At 43.4% G+C, this 12,907-nt stretch overlaps 6 non-coding genes across 6 annotated transcripts; all 6 read left to right on the top strand.

Moving 5' to 3' along the window:
- The first annotated feature begins 457 nt into the window (after positions 1-457).
- On the top strand, positions 458-744 carry LOC147734150 (signal recognition particle RNA). Its single transcript, XR_015307816.1, has one exon.
- Positions 745-2,342: 1,598 nt separating this feature from the next.
- Positions 2,343-2,642, top strand: LOC147734149 (signal recognition particle RNA). The gene has a single exon (XR_015307788.1).
- A 1,598-nt stretch (positions 2,643-4,240) lies between these two features.
- On the top strand, positions 4,241-4,527 carry LOC147734148 (signal recognition particle RNA). The gene has a single exon (XR_015307799.1).
- A 1,598-nt stretch (positions 4,528-6,125) lies between these two features.
- LOC147734147 (signal recognition particle RNA) lies at positions 6,126-6,425 on the top strand. The gene has a single exon (XR_015308257.1).
- Positions 6,426-8,023: 1,598 nt separating this feature from the next.
- Positions 8,024-8,323, top strand: LOC147734146 (signal recognition particle RNA). Its single transcript, XR_015307705.1, has one exon.
- A 1,597-nt stretch (positions 8,324-9,920) lies between these two features.
- On the top strand, positions 9,921-10,220 carry LOC147734145 (signal recognition particle RNA). The gene has a single exon (XR_015308213.1).
- The last annotated feature ends 2,687 nt before the right edge of the window (positions 10,221-12,907 follow it).

Genomic DNA, 12,907 nt, shown 5'->3' with positions numbered 1-12,907 from the left:
GCTCGGCATAACAAGAAGGGATGGATGGCTACAGAAGAGCCTGAATTGTGCCTGTAAGGTTCTACAGGGAGTCACTGGCAGATAATGAGAAACTCAGCCCTAAGTTGGCTCTTCTCCCTCACTTTCTTTCTCCTCTCTCCCTCTACCTATCTCTCACTCACTAAATACTAGTATCTATATTGTATTCACATCCCCTTCACAAACTTTCTGACCCTACTTCCTCTCTCCCTTAAATCAGTTCAACCCTCTTCTTTTCCTTTAGGAAACTCCACATCTTTTTAAAGGCCCTTCCCATATTCACACTGCTTCTTGATAAGAAATTATTTTCCTTTCTTTGCAGGATAGTGAAATAGATTTTCTTGAAATACGGTTGGCATACCATCAATTCATTACACCGTACTTTATCATTATCCTTACTTAAGCAATGCATTTCATCATTAGGACATGTGCTGTGTTTGCTGGGCATGATGGCGTGTGCCTGTTGTCCTAGCTACTTGGGAGGCTGAGGCTTGTGGATTGCTTGAGCTCAGGGGTTCTGGGCTGCGATCAGGTGTCCATGCTACGTTGGGTATCAATATGGTGTTCTAGAGGGAGCTCTAGAATTTCAGGTTGTGTATTGAGAGGTGCACCAACCCAGGCTGGAAACAGAGCAGGCCAAAGCTTCCATGCCCATCGGTAGCAGTACAGCACCTGAGAGCAGTAGGTGTAACACAGCTTGAGCAAAATAGTGAGACCTAGACTCTCTTTTTTTGAATCAAATGTGAACGTTTTGATTTTTACAAGATGGTAATGAATTATTTTTCCAAAACCAAATCTTTGTTTTTCTTTTGATATTTTTGCAGGAAGTACAATGAACATTTGAACTGGGCCGGGCATTCTAGCATAGCAGACAATTCTCCAGAATTGACACATATTGCAACAACAAGCTAGCAGGTGGAGAGGACGGAAAACTCTGTGCAGCCTAGAATAGATGGCTGTGTGATTTTCTGCAAGAATGACTGAAATGCATTCTTCATTTTAGAGCACCTGTAGGATTAAATTGATCTGTCAAGTACAAAAGTATCCTTAGAAGAGCAACTTTGAAATGCATTTGCTGGGTCTTCTGCTGCATTCCTACGTCCAGCTCTAATTCATTTTTTGATTAGACCTCATTCAATTCCATATATGAATGAGAAGGAGAAATAAGAGGGCCCTTCGCTCTTTGAGAGAAACATGAAAAGACTGAGAACTGTGCAACTCCCAAACATTGGAGCCTTCGGCCTTACTCCAGCCAACTCTTGCGGTTTAATACTTTTAAATCTTGATGTTGTTTAACAATACCAGCAGAAGGGATCAGGTTGACAGGCGCTGCAGTTCTCCAGTATGGGGCTGTCCAGACCATTACTGAATCTACCTTGCATTGGCACAGTATAAAATACGTCATGAAGTCTCCTATGAAAAGGTATACAAATCTGTTTGAATCACTTTTGTTAGTCAGGGGGACCCATTCGCTGGAAGGGGCAGGGAGGATATAAATAGCTCATTGGTATAGAACACTGAATTAGCAGCTGATTTTGAGGTGGGAGAAGATCGAGTAATCCAACCGGACCTCAATAAATGGTTTCTTAGTATGCAGTAGCCCGCAACCACTTCTAACCCAAAAGCGTAATCTCATCCTTTTGCAGAATCAGGCAAGCTTTCACCTGCTCAAGCTGAACTGACATTGGTCTTCTCGGCCAGCAAGAGTTCCTCTCTTGAAGCTGTTGAGGCTAGAGAACAGAATGACGCGTATTCATTCTTTATATTAACTCTTCTAGCCCTCCCACTCCATACCACTTTATAACTTCCAATGTTGCAGATGTCTTCCATCATTGTGACCCTTGCTACTTTTCTCAACATTGGCTGGCTCGGCATAACAAGAAGGGATGGATGGCTACAGGAGAGCCTGAATTGTGCCTGTAAGGTTCTACAGGGAGTCACTGGCAGATAATGAGAAACTCAGCCCTAAGTTGGCTCTTCTCTCTCACTTTCTTTCTCCTCTCTCCCTCTACCTATCTCTCACTCTCTAAATACTAGTATCTATATTGTATTCACATCCCCTTCACAAACTTTCTGACCCTATTTCCTCTCTCCCTTAAATCAGTTCAACCCTCTTCTTTTCCTTTAGGAAACTCCACATCTTTTTTAAAGTCCCTTCCCATATTCACACTGCTTCTTGATAAGACATTATTTTCCTTTCTTTGAAGGATAGTCAAATAGATTTTCTTGAAATACGGTTGGCATACCATCAATTCATTACACCGTACTTTATCATTATCCTTTCTTAAGCAATGCATTTCATCATTAGGACATGTGCTGTGTTTGCCGGGCATGGTGGCGTGTGCCTGTTGTCCTAGCTACTTGGGAGGCTGAGGCTTGTGGATTGCTTGAGCTCAGGGGTTCTGGGCTGCACTCAGCTGTGTTGATCAGGTGTCCATGCTACGTTGGGTATCAATATGGTGTTCTAGAGGGAGCTCTAGAATTTCAGGTTGTGTAATGAGAGGTGCACCGACCCAGGCTGGAAACAGAGCAGGCCAAAGCTTCCATGCCCATCGGTAGCAGGACAGCACCTGAGAGCAGTAGGTGTAACACAGCTTGAGCAAAATAGTGAGACCTAGCCTCTCTTTTTTTGACTCAAATGTGAACGTTTTGATTTTTACAAGATGGTAATGAATTATTTTTCCAAAACCAAATCTTTGTTTTTCTTTTGATATTTTTGCAGGAAGTACAATGAACATTTGAATAGGGCTGGGCATTCTAGCATAGCAGAAAATTCTCCAGAATTGCAACATATTGCAACAACAAGCTAGCAGGTGGAGAGGACGGAAAACTCTGTGCAGCCTAGAATAGATGGCTGTGTGATTTTCTGCAAGAATGACTGAAATGCATTCTTCATTTTAGAGCACCTGTAGGATTAAATTGATCTGTCAAGTACAAAAGTATCCTTAGAAGAGCAACTTTGAAATGCATTTGCTGGGTCTTCTGCTGCATTCCTACGTCCAGCTCTAATTCATTTTTTGATTAGCCCTCATTCAATTCCATATATGAATGAGAAGGAGAAATAAGAGGGCCCTTCGCTCTTTGAGAGGAACATGAAAAGACTGAGAACTGTGCAACTCCCAAACATTGGAGCCTTCGGCCTTACTCCAGCCAACTCTTGCGGTTTAATACTTTTAAATCTTGATGTTGTTTAACAATACCAGCAGAAGGGATCAGGTTGACAGGCGCTGCAGTTCTCCAGTATGGGGCTGTCCAGATCATTACTCAATCTACCTTGCATTGGCACAGTATAAAATACGTCATGAAGTCTCCTATGAAAAGGTATACAAATCTGTTTGAATCACTTTTGTTAGTCAGGGGGACCCATTCGCTGGAAGGGGCAGGGAGGACAAAAATAGCTCATTGGTATAGAACACTGAATTAGCAGCTGATTTTGAGGTGGGAGAAGATAGAGTAATCCAACCGGACCTCAATAAACGGTTTCTTAGTATGCAGTAGCCCGCAACCACTTCTAACCCAAAAGCGTAATCTCATCCTTTTGCAGAATCAGGCAAGCTTTCACCTGCTCAAGCTGAACTGACATTGGTCTTCTTGGCCAGCAAGAGTTACTCTCTTGAAGCTGTTGAGGCTAGAGAACAGAATGACGCATATTCATTCTTTATAATAACTCTTCTAGCCCTCCCACTGCATACCACTTTATAACTTCCAATGTGGCAGATGTCTTCCATCATTGTGACCCTTGGTGCTTTTCTCAACATTGGCTGGCTCGGCATAACAAGAAGGGATGGATGGCTACAGAAGAGCCTGAATTGTGCCTGTAAGGTTCTACAGGGAGTCACTGGCAGATAATGAGAAACTCAGCCCTAAGTTGGCTCTTCTCCCTCACTTTCCTTCTCCTCTCTCCCTCTACCTATCTCTCACTCACTAAATACTAGTATCTATATTGTATTCACATCCCCTTCACAAACTTTCTGACCCTACTTCCTCTCTCCCTTAAATCAGTTCAACCCTCTTCTTTTCCTTTAGGAAACTCCACATCTTTTTTAAAGGCCCTTCCCATATTCACACTGCTTCTTGATAAGACATTATTTTCCTTTCTTTGCAGGATAGTGAAATAGATTTTCTTGAAATACGGTTGGCATACCATCAATTCATTACACCGTACTTTATCATTATCCTTACTTAAGCAATGCATTTCATCATTAGGACATGTGCTGTGTTTGCTGGGCATGGTGGCGTGTGCCTGTTGTCCTAGCTACTTGGGAGGCTGAGGCTTGTGGATTGCTTGAGCTCAGGGGTTCTGGGCTGCGATCAGGTGTCCATGCTACGTTGGGTATCAATATGGTGTTCTAGAGGGAGCTCTAGAATTTCAGGTTGTGTATTGAGAGGTGCACCAACCCAGGCTGGAAACAGAGCAGGCCAAAGCTTCCATGCCCATCGGTAGCAGGACAGCACCTGAGAGCAGTAGGTGTAACACAGCTTGAGCAAAATAGTGAGACCTAGCCTCTCTTTTTTTGAATCAAATGTGAACGTTTTGATTTTTACAAGATGGTAATGAATTATTTTTCCAAAACCAAATCTTTGTTTTTCTTTTGATATTTTTGCAGGAAGTACAATGAACATTTGAATAGGGCCGGGCATTCTAGCATAGCAGACAATTCTCCAGAATTGACACATATTGCAACAACAAGCTAGCAGGTGGAGAGGACGGAAAACTCTGTGCAGCCTAGAATAGATGGCTGTGTGATTTTCTGCAAGAATGACTGAAATGCATTCTTCATTTTAGAGCACCTGTAGGATTAAATTGATCTGTCAAGTACAAAAGTATCCTTAGAAGAGCAACTTTAAAATGCATTTGCTGGGTCTTCTGCTGCATTCCTACGTCCAGCTCTAATTCATTTTTTGATTAGCCCTCATTCAATTCCATATATGAATGAGAAGGAGAAATAAGAGGGCCCTTCGCTCTTTGAGAGAAACATGAAAAGACTGAGAACTGTGCAACTCCCAAACATTGGAGCCTTCGGCCTTACTCCAGCCAACTCTTGCGGTTTAATACTTTTAAATCTTGATGTTGTTTAACAATACCAGCAGAAGGGATCAGGTTGACAGGCGCTGCAGTTCTCCAGTATGGGGCTGTCCAGACCATTACTGAATCTACCTTGCATTGGCACAGTATAAAATACGTCATGAAGTCTCCTATGAAAAGGTATAAAAATCTGTTTGAATCACTTTTGTTAGTCAGGGGGACCCATTCGCTGGAAGGGGCAGGGAGGACAAAAATAGCTCATTGGTATAGAACACTGAATTAGCAGCTGATTTTGAGGTGGGAGAAGATCGAGTAATCCAACCGGACCTCAATAAATGGTTTCTTAGTATGCAGTAGCCCGCAACCACTTCTAACCCAAAAGCGTAATCTCATCCTTTTGCAGAATCAGGCAAGCTTTCACCTGCTCAAGCTGAACTGACATTGGTCTTCTCGGCCAGCAAGAGTTCCTCTCTTGAAGCTGTTGAGGCTAGAGAACAGAATGACACGTATTCATTCTTTATAATAACTCTTCTAGCCCTCCCACTCCATACCACTTTATAACTTCCAATGTTGCAGATGTCTTCCATCATTGTGACCCTTGCTACTTTTCTCAACATTGGCTGGCTCGGCATAACAAGAAGGGATGGATGGCTACAGGAGAGCCTGAATTGTGCCTGTAAGGTTCTACAGGGAGTCACTGGCAGATAATGAGAATCTCAACCCTAAGTTGGCTCTTCTCTCTCACTTTCTTTCTCCTCTCTCCCTCTACCTATCTCTCACTCTCTAAATACTAGTATCTATATTGTATTCACATCCCCTTCACAAACTTTCTGACCCTACTTCCTCTCTCCCTTAAATCAGTTCAACCCTCTTCTTTTCCTTTAGGAAACTCCACATCTTTTTTAAAGGCCCTTCCCATATTCACACTGCTTCTTGATAAGACATTATTTTCCTTTCTTTGAAGGATAGTGAAATAGATTTTCTTGAAATACGGTTGGCATACCATCAATTCATTACACCGTACTTTATCATTATCCTTACTTAAGCAATGCATTTCATCATTAAGACATGTGCTGTGTTTGCCGGGCATGGTGGCGTGTGCCTGTTGTCCTAGCTACTTGGGAGGCTGAGGCTTGTGGACTGCTTGAGCTCAGGGGTTCTGGGCTGCACTCTGCTGTGTTGATCAGGTGTCCATGCTACGTTGGGTATCAATAAGGTGTTCTAGAGGGAGCTCTAGAATTTCAGGTTGTGTAATGAGAGGTGCACCGACCCAGGCTGGAAACAGAGCAGGCTGAAATTTCCATGCCCATCGGTAGCAGGACAGCACCTGAGAGCAGTAGGTGTAACACAGCTTGAGCAAAATAGTGAGACCTAGCCTCTCTTTTTTTGACTCAAATGTGAACGTTTTGATTTTTACAAGATGGTAATGAATTATTTTTCCAAAACCAAATCTTTGTTTTTCTTTTGATATTTTTGCAGGAAGTATAATGAACATTTGAACTGGGCCGGGCATTCTAGCATAGCAGACAATTCTCCAGAATTGCGACATATTGCAACAACAAGCTAGCAGGTGGAGTGAACTGAAAACTCTGTGCAGCCTAGAATAGATGGCTGTGTGATTTTCTGCAAGGATGACTGAAATGCATTCTTCATTTTAGAGCACCTGTAGGATTAAATTGATCTGTCAAGTACAAAGGTATCCTTAGAAGAGCAACTTTGAAATGTGTTTGCTGGGTCTTCTGCTGCATTCCTACGTCCAGCTCTAATTCATTTTTTGATTAGCCCTCATTCAATTCCATATATGAATGAGAAGGAGAAATAAGAGGGCCCTTCGCTCTTTGAGAGAAACATGAAAAGACTGAGAACTGTGCAACTCCCAAACATTGGAGCCTTCGGCCTTACTCCAGCCAACTCTTGCGGTTTAATACTTTCAAATCTTGATGTTGTTTAACAATACCAGCAGAAGGGATCAGGTTGACAGGCGCTGCAGTTCTCCAGTATGGGGCTGTCCAGATCATTACTCAATCTACCTTGCATTGGCACAGTATAAAATACGTCATGAAGTCTCCTATGAAAAGGTATACAAATCTGTTTGAATCACTTTTGTTAGTCAGGGGGACCCATTCGCTGGAAGGGGCAGGGAGGACAAAAATAGCTCATTGGTATAGAACACTGAATTAGCAGCTGATTTTGAGGTGGGAGAAGATCGAGTAATCCAACCGGACCTCAATAAACGGTTTCTTAGTATGCAGTAGCCCGCAACCACTTCTAACCCAAAAGCGTAATCTCATCCTTTTGCAGAATCAGGCAAGCTTTTACCTGCTCAAGCTGAACTGACATTGGTCTTCTTGGCCAGCAAGAGTTACTCTCTTGAAGCTGTTGAGGCTAGAGAACAGAATGACGCATATTCATTCTTTATAATAACTCTTCTAGCCCTCCCACTCCATACCACTTTATAACTTCCAATGTGGCAGATGTCTTCCATCATTGTGACCCTTGCTGCTTTTCTCGACATTGGCTGGCTCGGCATAACAAGAAGGGATGGATGGCTACAGGAGAGCCTGAATTGTGCCTGTAAGGTTCTACAGGGAGTCACTGGCAGATAATGAGAAACTCAGCCCTAAGTTGGCTCTTCTCCCTCACTTTCTTTCTCCTCTCTCCCTCTACCTATCTCTCACTCACTAAATACTAGTATCTATTTTGTATTCACATTCCCTTCACAAACTTTCTGACCCTACTTCCTCTCTCCCTTAAATCAGTTCAACCCTCTTCTTTTCCTTTAGGAAACTCCACATCTTTTTTAAAGGCCCTTCCCATATTCACACTGCTTCTTGATAAGACATTATTTTCCTTTCTTTGAAGGATAGTGAAATAGATTTTCTTGAAATACGGTTGGCATACCATCAATTCATTACACCGTACTTTATCATTATCCTTACTTAAGCAATGCATTTCATCATTAGGACCTGTGCTGTGTTTGCCGGGCATGGTGGCGTGTGCCTGTTGTCCTAGCTACTTGGGAGGCTGAGGCTTGTGGATTGCATGAGCTCAGGGGTTCTGGGCTGCACTCAGCTGTGTTGATCAGGTGTCCATGCTACATTGGGTATCAATATGGTGTTCTAGAGGGAGCTCTAGAATTTCAGGTTGTGTAAAGAGAGGTGCACCGACCCAGGCTGGAAACAGAGCAGGCCAAAGCTTCCATGCCCATCGGTAGCAGGACAGCACCTGAGAGCAGTAGGTGTAACAAAGCTTGAGCAAAATAGTGAGACCTAGCCTCTCTTTTTTTGACTCAAATGTGAACGTTTTGATTTTCACAAGATGGTAATGAATTATTTTTCCAAAACCAAATCTTTGTTTTTCTTTTGATATTTTTGCAGGAAGTACAATGAACATTTGAACTGGGCCGGGCATTCTAGCATAGCAGACAATTCTCCAGAATTGCGACATATTGCAACAACAAGCTAGCAGGTGGAGAGGACGGAAAACTCTGTGCAGCCTAGAATAGATGGCTGTGTGATTTTCTGCAAGGATGACTGAAATGCATTCTTCATTTTAGAGCACCTGTAGGATTAAATTGATCTGTCAAGTACAAAGGTATCCTTAGAAGAGTAACTTTGAAATGCGTTTGCTGGGTCTTCTGCTGCATTCCTACGTCCAGCTCTAATTCATTTTTTGATTAGCCCTCATTCAATTCCATATATGAATGAGAAGGAGAACTAAGAGGGCCCTTCGCTCTTTGAGAGAAACATGAAAAGACTGAGAACTGTGCAACTCCCAAACATTGGAGCCTTCGGCCATACTCCAGCCAACTCTTGCGGTTTAATACTTTTAAATCTTGATGTTGTTTAACAATACCAGCAGAAGGGATCAGGTTGACAGGCGCTGCAGTTCTCCAGTATGGGGCTGTCCAGATCATTACTCAATCTACCTTGCATTGGCACAGTATAAAATACGTCATGAAGTCTCCTATGAAAAGGTATACAAATCTGTTTGAATCACTTTTGTTAGTCAGGGGGACCCATTCGCTGGAAGGGGCAGGGAGGACAAAAATAGCTCATTGGTATAGAACACTGAATTAGCAGCTGATTTGAGGTGGGAGAAGATCGAATAAACCAACCGGACCTCAATAAACGGTTTCTTAGTATGCAGTAGCCCGCAACCACTTCTAACCCAAAAGCGTAATCTCATCCTTTTGCAGAATCAGGCAAGCTTTCACCTGCTCAAGCTGAACTGACATTGGTCTTCTTGGCCAGCAAGAGTTACTCTCTTGAAGCTGTTGAGGCTAGAGAACAGAATGACGCATATTCATTCTTTATAATAACTCTTCTAGCCCTCCCACTCCATACCACTTTATAACTTCCAATGTGGCAGATGTCTTCCATCATTGTGACCCTTGCTGCTTTTCTCAACATTGGCTGGCTCGGCATAACAAGAAGGGATGAATGGCTACAGGAGAGCCTGAATTGTGCCTGTAAGGTTCTACAGGGAGTCACTGGCAGATAATGAGAAACTCAGCCCTAAGTTGGCTCTTCTCCCTCACTTTCTTTCTCCTCTCTCCCTCTACCTATCTCTCACTCTCTAAATACTAGTATCTATATTGTATTCACATCCCCTTCACAAACTTTCTGACCCTACTTCGTCTCTCCCTTAAATCAGTTCTACCCTCTTCTTTTCCTTTAGGAAACTCCACATCTTTTTTAAAGGCCCTTCCCATATTCACACTGCTTCTTGATAAGACATTATTTTTCTTTCTTTGCAGGATAGTGAAATAGATTTTCTTTAAATACGGTTGGCATACCATCAATTCATTACACCGTACTTTATCATTATCCTTACTTAAGCAATGCATTTCATCATTAGGACATGTGCTGTGTTTGCCGGGCATGGTTGCGTGTGCCTATTGTCCTAGCTACTTGGGAGGCTGAGGCTTGTGGATTGCTTGAGCTCAGGGGTTCTGGGCTGCACTCAGCTGTGTTGATCAGGTGTCCATGCTACGTTGGGTATCAATATGGTGTTCTAGAAGGAGCTCTAGAATTTCAGGTTGTGTAATGAGAGGTGCACCGACCCAGGCTGGAAACAGAGCAGGCCAAAGCTTCCATGCCCATCGGTAGCAGGACAGCACCTGAGAGCAGTAGGTGTAACACAGCTTGAGCAAAATAGTGAGACCTAGCCTCTCTTTTTTTGACTCAAATGTGAACGTTTTGATTTTTACAAGATGGTAATGAATTATTTTTCCAAAACCAAATCTTTGTTTTTCTTTTGATATTTTTGCAGGAAGTACAATGAACATTTGAACTGGGCCGGGCATTCTAGCATAGCAGACAATTCTCCAGAATTGCGACATATTGCAACAACAAGCTAGCAGGTGGAGAGGACGGAAAACTCTGTGCAGCCTAGAATAGATGGCTGTGTGATTTTCTGCAAGGATGACTGAAATGCATTCTTCATTTTAGAGCACCTGTAGGATTAAATTGATCTGTCAAGTACAAAGGTATCCTTAGAAGAGCAACTTTGAAATGCGTTTGCTGGGTCTTCTGCTGCATTCCTACGTCCAGCTCTAATTCATTTTTTGATTAGCCCTCATTCAATTCCATATATGAATGAGAAGGAGAAATAAGAGGGCCCTTCGCTCTTTGAGAGAAACATGAAAAGACTGAGAACTGTGCAACTCCCAAACATTGGAGCCTTCGGCCTTACTCCAGCCAACTCTTGCGGTTTAATACTTTTAAATCTTGATGTTGTTTAACAATACCAGCAGAAGGGATCAGGTTGACAGGCGCTGCAGTTCTCCAGTATGGGGCTGTCCAGATCATTACTCAATCTACCTTGCATTGGCACAGTATAAAATACGTCATGAAGTCTCCTATGAAAAGGTATACAAATCTGTTTGAATCACTTTTGTTAGTCAGGGGGACCCATTCGCTGGAAGGGGCAGGGAGGACAAAAATAGCTCATTGGTATAGAACACTGAATTAGCAGCTGATTTTGAGGTGGGAGAAGATCGAGTAATCCAACCGGACCTCAATAAACGGTTTCTTAGTATGCAGTAGCCCGCAACCACTTCTAACCCAAAAGCGTAATCTCATCCTTTTGCAGAATCAGGCAAGCTTTCACCTGCTCAAGCTGAACTGACATTGGTCTTCTTGGCCAGCAAGAGTTACTCTCTTGAAGCTGTTGAGGCTAGAGAACAGAATGACGCATATTCATTCTTTATAATAACTCTTCTAGCCCTCCCACTCCATACCACTTTATAACTTCCAATGTGGCAGATGTCTTCCATCATTGTGACCCTTGCTGCTTTTCTCGACATTGGCTGGCTCGGCATAACAAGAAGGGATGGATGGCTACAGGAGAGCCTGAATTGTGCCTGTAAGGTTCTACAGGGAGTCACTGGCAGATAATGAGAAACTCAGCCCTAAGTTGGCTCTTCTCCCTCACTTTCTTTCTCCTCTCTCCCTCTACCTATCTCTCACTCACTAAATACTAGTATCTATTTTGTATTCACATTCCCTTCACAAACTTTCTGACCCTACTTCCTCTCTCCCTTAAATCAGTTCAACCCTCTTCTTTTCCTTTAGGAAACTCCACATCTTTTTTAAAGGCCCTTCCCATATTCACACTGCTTCTTGATAAGACATTATTTTCCTTTCTTTGAAGGATAGTGAAATAGATTTTCTTGAAATACGGTTGGCATACCATCAATTCATTACACCGTACTTTATCATTATCCTTACTTAAGCAATGCATTTCATCATTAGGACCTGTGCTGTGTTTGCCGGGCATGGTGGCGTGTGCCTGTTGTCCTAGTCAAGTCATAGAAGTCAAGTCATAGAATTTATATAGCGCACTACATACCCAGAGGGTTTCAAGGCGCTTGGGGAGGGGAGGGGGATTATTTGTCAAATATCCACGTTTTAAGTTGTTTTCTGAACGCTAGGTGATTCTGGGTGAGGCGAAGGTAAGTGGGAAGTGAGTTCCATGTTTTGGCAGCCAGGTATGAGAAGGATCTGCCTCCCATGGTGGTTTTGTTGATGCGAGGGACGGTGGCGAATGCTTGGCTGGAAGATCGAAGTTGGCGGGAGGGGGTGTAGAAGGACAGTCGAGAGTTGAGGCAATCTGGTCCGATGTCGTAGAGTGATTTGTGTGCGTGGGTAAGCAGTCGGAAAGTAATCCTCTTATTGATGGGTAGCCAGTGGAGGTCTTTAAGGTGACCAGAGATGTGTTCGTTGCGTGGGATGTCTAATATGAGCCTGGCTGAGGCGTTTTGGATTCGTTGTAGTTTCTTCTGTAGTTTGGCGGTGGTACCTGCGTAGAGGGTGTTTCCGTAGTCCAGTCGGCTCGTGACCAGAGCATGGGTGACTGTTTTCCTTGTTTCGGTGGGGATCCAGCGAAATGTTTTTCTGAGCATGCGAAGGATGTTGAAGCAGGATGAGGATACGGCGCTGACTTGTCTGTTCATTGAAAGTGAGGAGTCCAGGATGACGCCAAGGTTCCGTGCGTGGTCTGTCGGGATGGGTGCTTTTCCGAGGGCTTCCGGCCACCAGGAGTCGTCCCATGCAGAGGGGGATTTACCTAAGATGAGGACTTCTGTTTTGTCTGAGTTCAGTTTCAGACGGCTTTGTTTCATCCATTCGGCGACTTCTTTCATTCCTTCGTGTAGGTTAGTTTTGGCGGTGCTGGGGTCCTTGGTGAGAGAAAGGATCAGTTGAGTGTCATCCGCGTAAGAGATGATGTTGAGGTTGTGTTGGCGGGCGATGGTCGCGAGGGGGCTCATGTATACGTTGAAGAGGGTGGGGCTGAGTGAGGATCCTTGTGGTACGCCGCAGATGATTTCAGAGGCCTCGGACTTGAATGGTGGGAGGC

This window comes from Lissotriton vulgaris, chromosome 1_2, assembly GCF_964263255.1.
Source record: "Lissotriton vulgaris chromosome 1_2, aLisVul1.2, whole genome shotgun sequence".
In the NCBI taxonomy this organism is placed as follows: domain Eukaryota; kingdom Metazoa; phylum Chordata; class Amphibia; order Caudata; family Salamandridae; genus Lissotriton; species Lissotriton vulgaris.
The sequence above is the reverse complement of the archived record's forward strand: the minus strand, read 5'-3'. Positions and strand labels throughout refer to the sequence as shown.